Genomic DNA, 6,000 nt, shown 5'->3' with positions numbered 1-6,000 from the left:
AAACTTCCTCGGCCCAACACCATTGTTTTCCGGGATAAACACCATCGTTTTACAAACAAACATCTTACAACTCATTGTATAGAAAATATCAACAAACATAACTTCATACCATACAATTTTCATACAAATACTTATGAACTCACAAACTTAATTATTGACACCATCGTTTTACAAACCATAGCTTTTGAGGACCGAGCACTTAGGCGTTAGTTCAAAACATTTTTCGTCATCATACAATAATTTATTTGGAAACATGTAAACTATGAAACAATGTAACCTTTTAAATTATATCTAAGATGTGTGTGTTTGCTTTCTTTACTATTCAATTGTTATGATACTGCACATGACGTCCTCCGCCCCTGAACGTTCCGTCGTTTCAATTTGGGGGTGTAACACTCAATCACATATTCAATCGCATACATGCATATATGTTCAACCGCAATTCTACCACATACATATATGATCAACTGAATACCATATAAACAACGACTTAGCATATAAATATTCATATGCCACATATAAGAAACCTTTATTTATTCAACCTTTTGTTACACATTCAACAATTTAATATACAATTATATATTCAACCTTTTAATATGCAACCAACCTTTTTTTTATTTATTCAACCATTTATTATATATATCCAAACGATTGATAAACAATAGTCCCTTAGTACTACCTGAACCAAGATTAATACCCCATTCACTGTACTAAAACATATGTCTACTAATTAATTAAACATCATAATCGCATGTAATTGCAACTAACACATATCATGTACATCACCATATCAACCGATTCAAAGGCATAATCATTCATAAGATGAAAACAGCCTACTCTCAAAAGATTATTACAAGCATTATTTATTGTAGCATAATTCCTAATGTTAATCAACAATCCATTTATGAGATGTAGTTTTTGGCTATGCACTAAAGTTATGAAAACTATCGACTCGCTCCTAAAATTAGCTTGTCATATGCATCAAGTTCATCAAAGTGAAAGGATCATAGCAAATAACTTATAATATGGCAATATCATATAGCATACAGTAGAATCACAAATATGATATAATCACCAAGAACAAGTAATGACAAGGTCATCCTAATGTGAATCAAATCACCATTTACGGATTACATGTTTCAATTATGCACCTTAGTGAGTAAAACTACAAACTCGCCTTTATCCTTGATGAGACTCTCCTTCTACTCCAAGTCTTGAACTTAATTGAAATTATCAAGCCTTCACCTAAAAATCACACATAAAAAGCAATTAACAAATCTAGTACATTTTTCAAAAATACAAATTTAATACTAACTTTTATATTTTTTTCTATAATTCCCAGACCGACCTCTGCTCAGTATTGAAAGCATAAAAAAGAATCCATAACTCCAATTGAGTTAATCCTAGACTTTTTGAAAACTATACTCAGTTTTCTACAACTTTGTTCATTTGGTGATTTTCTCTAAATTGACTCAGAATGGTCTATAATGCCCTTTCAATATAGATTAATAATTCTGTTCAACTTTGCAAGTTTTCACCATCACCATAAACTTCAAGATTAAGGGAAGGACTTAGAATTATTCCATTTAGAACTCAACTAATCTTGATCGAAGATAAAAGGACATACTTTGATTTTTAATAAAAAGACCAAAGACTTGGTTAGTGGATGATTGAAAGTAGGATGCCATTACACAACAAACACAAAATTCTACATTCACCACTAAAGACTTCTTTAACTTCCAAATCAAGAAACATGTAGGGATGGAACTTGGGTAGACTTTTAGACATGATTTGAATGACTTTAAGGGTTATTATTTTAACCCCTATAACATGGTTGTGGGGTAGAAATATACAAAGCATTACAACTAAAAATTGCAAGAACTATCAAGCTAAAGGATGACATCTTTTTGCTAGCAAAACTTCTTCATTATTAACCACATATCAAGGAATTTTGGGGTTGTTTTGAGAGTCTTAAGAAGTGCTCGAAACATGAATTTTATGAATGAAATTACCCATAAGAATTTGAGATAAAGAGAAACAAGAAATATAACATCAAGAATACAATTTTGTTTCCATCATTCCAACAAATTTTGAGAACCAATACTAACTTATGAGGAAGTGTTTTGGAATGATTTTCACAACCACGATTGATCAAGAAAACACACTCAATGTGGTTAGAAATTCATCACATAATAAATCTAGTTAACTATAATTATATCTAGGCAGTACTCTACCTTGAATACCCATTCAGATCAACTAAACTAATATAATTATATAGTTAAGTATAATTATGTATGCAAGGTAATCAAAGCAAAATATACTATACGGCTAATCAAAACATATGTTAATGAGACAATCAATCATCAATTAGCTAATTAAACTTTAGCTGACCTGACCTATAATCGTTAAATCTTAAGTGAGCATGAAAGGTATGTATCTATAGGGGGTTTACACCCCCTCATAGTAGAATTGGTATACACAAACAAATCCAAAAGGAGAGTTCCTTAAAACGAGATATAGCAAAAATATGGAAAATAAAAATAATAAGACAATATTCTCAAATAAACTATAGGATCAGTCTTTAAGCAATGACATTAGTGTCCTTGAACAATGGAAATCCGAATTATCCAAATAAATAAGTAATAATAAAGGTATATGAAATTATTCATCAACAAAGAACCTAATCATTCCAAAAGAAGTATTCAACAATATACCGTTTATAAAGAGGATTTTCTTATACCTAAGTAAAAACCTGTGAACTCACAAACATTATGCTAAAGTTTTTAAAATCGCATGTGTCCCTAGGAAATTCAAGGATAGAAGCACGTAGGAGATCGGGATGCAAGGATATAGGCTAGTAACAAGTTTTACCATGTAAACCAAAATGTTCAGAACATTTGAATTAATGTAAATGTTGCTTCTGGTGGATAAAATATTCGATATTCATGTGTATTATTGTATTGTTCATTATATATTCAATATATGTGATCCATATAACGCCCGTAAATTCAAGCTACACATAATAATTAATAATTATTAAAATTAAAATCCACGAATAGGGTAATCTATAGTCATGCGAGCTGCAAACTATATAATATAAGTTTAATATTAGTCTGCTAATATATATATATATATATATATATATATATATATATATATATATATATATATATATATATATATATATATATATATATTATTGCATGTGTTGAAAGCATACGTCGAAGTCATCCCAAAATATAAATTTCGTAGAAAGTCGAGCTCATATGATGAAGATATGAATGTTATGAGATATAAAAATCAAACCGCGTAATTAAAAATTAGTACCGTTGAAAGGTTAAAACGTACGTACATAATATTTGACTTTTGGGTAAAGTCACCAAAAATGAAAATAGTAGTACTCTTTAGCTAGAAATTTTGGTAAAACTAACACCAAAATCGGAGCCTATATGACAGAGTTATGATTTTAGAAAAATCATTAAATCATATAAAAATAATAGCTAAAACTAAATTCAGAATTAGCCGATGAAGCCTGAAGGAAAGTTGTAGTACTCGTTGAGTGCTACGCATGAAAAAAGAAAGTCAAAAATGAAGTTTCTATAAAGAAGTTACAGACTTTACAAAATCTATGTTTTGCGCAGCGCACGGTGCGCGACGCGCTCATCTATAATGTGAAAACACAAACCACGGAGAGCCTAAGACGTGGCACAAAATGGCAGGGGAGACGTCACCTTAAAATGCACAACGTGCACCCCTTTTGCACGCAGTACACCACAAAATCGGGTATAAAAACGAGGCTAAGCCTCATTGTTTTTCCCACAACTTCTTAAAAAAAAACTCTCTCTCTATCTCTCTCGATTTCCTTCGGTTCTAGCCCATTTTATCTTAGTTTCAGCCTTCGGCGAAGCCCTGTGATCCCTGAAGAAGTAGTAGCTAGTGAGTAGAAGCTCTTCCATTGCAATTTCCTAACTTTCGTCAGGAAGAACCTCTGTAAGTTAAGTGTAACGCCCCGTTTCTAGTATGTTATTTAATATTATTATTTATTCATGTCTCAAGAGAAACTCGACAAGTCAGTAGCCCGAATCGCCGAGTAGAGACGGAATTTTGAGCACGTTCAAATTGGTGACTCGGCGAGTCCATCGGTCTGAATGAAACCCAAAATCCCCGAGTTTTGCACCCTATTTATACTATGTTATGAGCCCCAACCTCACCCCCTTCACCCTCAGAGCATCATTTAGCACACCCTAACCTTTCCTTGAGCATTTTGAGCACTTATTGTGTGAATCTTGAAGTTTTGGAAGAGAAGAAGGAAGCTATATCCAAGGGAGTAGAAGGAGATCCAAGATCTTGCATCTATTATAGAGTTATTGAGGTAAAAATCGGATTCCCTCTGTTTCTATGTTGATTCTCCATTTTTGAATCACATTTAGACCATTTAATCCATTCCTTAGCTTATTTATGGTAGAGAGATCACATTGGGGTGATTGGCCTTCGGGTCTAGCCATGTTTCAGTCCCTAAGTCATGGATCTAACACCTTTATGGAGCCATTTTGCATGAAAGCCCTGGATATACTCTTTTAAGTGTCTTTTGAGCTTTTAAATCCCTTTTCATGCATGTGTACACGTAAAGTTGGAAACTGCACGTGGTAAACAAGCCTTAGGAACCCAGATCTATAAATTGTATGCAATGGTTTTGAGCAGAATCTATTTTATAGAAGTTGCATGCAACCGACTCGGCGAGTCGTTCTTCAGACTCGGCGAGTCAGGTTGCGAGTCCCTGATTTTTCCCCTTCGAGTATGCTGAGTAGGAACAGTGAGCCATAGGTGGACTCAGTGAGTCAGAAGCCAGACTCATTAATGGAGGGACTCGGCAAGTCAATGCCCTGACTCGGCGAGTCCAAGGCAATCTTCATACCTCAAGAACAAACTCGACGAGTTGTTTATACAGCTCGACGAGTCACAGCCAGAGTGTTCATGTGTTGAAGGAGGAATCGACGAGTTGTTCATACAACTCGGCGAGTCGAATGCATATTGACTGAGTGTTAGTATCGAAGAGGAACTCATCGAGTCTATGCCAAACTCGACGAGTAGTAGTGAGCAGAATTGAGAAATGAGAGTAAGGACTCGACGAGTTGGTGACCTAACTCGACGAGTCAGGTCAACTGTATGTTGACTTTGACCAATAGGTTGACTTTGACCAGGGGTAAAATAGTTATTTTACCCTCAGTATAGTTATTAGTATTTGATTGAGTGTACTTATGGAAATTGTAGCCGGAGTGAAACCGGAGCAGCAGCAGACAGATTCCGAAGCAGTTCATTCAGCAGCTAGACTACGAGGTGAGTTTCCTTCCAGTAGGAACGGGTCTAAGGCCACAATGCCGGCTCGTTTAGCTAGCAGTAGTTCCCAGACTTCGGTCCGATGCAGTAGTTAGTATGTTTGATGCCTTCGTGGCTCAAACAGGATTTATGTGTTATGTGTTCTGGGCTACGGCCCGATGCACTTTGCAGTTTATGTGTTCATGCTAGTTAATGTGTTTATGCTATGCTATATTATGCTCAGTCAGTTCCCGGACTTCGGTCCGATGCAGGGGACAAGGTCCCAGTCGGTACTGGATTTTGGTCCGATGCAGTTAGTTCCGGACTTCGGTCCGATGCAGGGGACAAGGTCCCAGTCAGTTCCAGACTTCAGTCTGATGCAGTTTCCGGAATCCGGTCCGATGCAGAGGGCAAGGCCCTGGTTAGTTCCGGACTTCGGTCCGATGCAGTGGGCAAGGCCCAGTTTGTGTTTACATGTTATTGTATGGTATGTGGTAGTTTGGGGGAGCTCACTAAGCTTCGTGCTTACAGTTTCAGTTTTGGTTTCAGGTACTTCCGCAAGTAAAGGGAAGAGCTCGGGATGATGGCATCGCACACACCACAGCTTCAGTCTTTGTCCTGGGAGTTTGTTTTGATTCATAGTTTTATTTGATACAGTTGTTTCACGACATTTTATTATGAGTT

The sequence above is a fragment of the Lactuca sativa genome, chromosome 4, assembly GCF_002870075.4.
Source record: "Lactuca sativa cultivar Salinas chromosome 4, Lsat_Salinas_v11, whole genome shotgun sequence".
Lineage (NCBI taxonomy): Eukaryota > Viridiplantae > Streptophyta > Magnoliopsida > Asterales > Asteraceae > Lactuca > Lactuca sativa.
The sequence above is the reverse complement of the archived record's forward strand: the minus strand, read 5'-3'. Positions refer to the sequence as shown.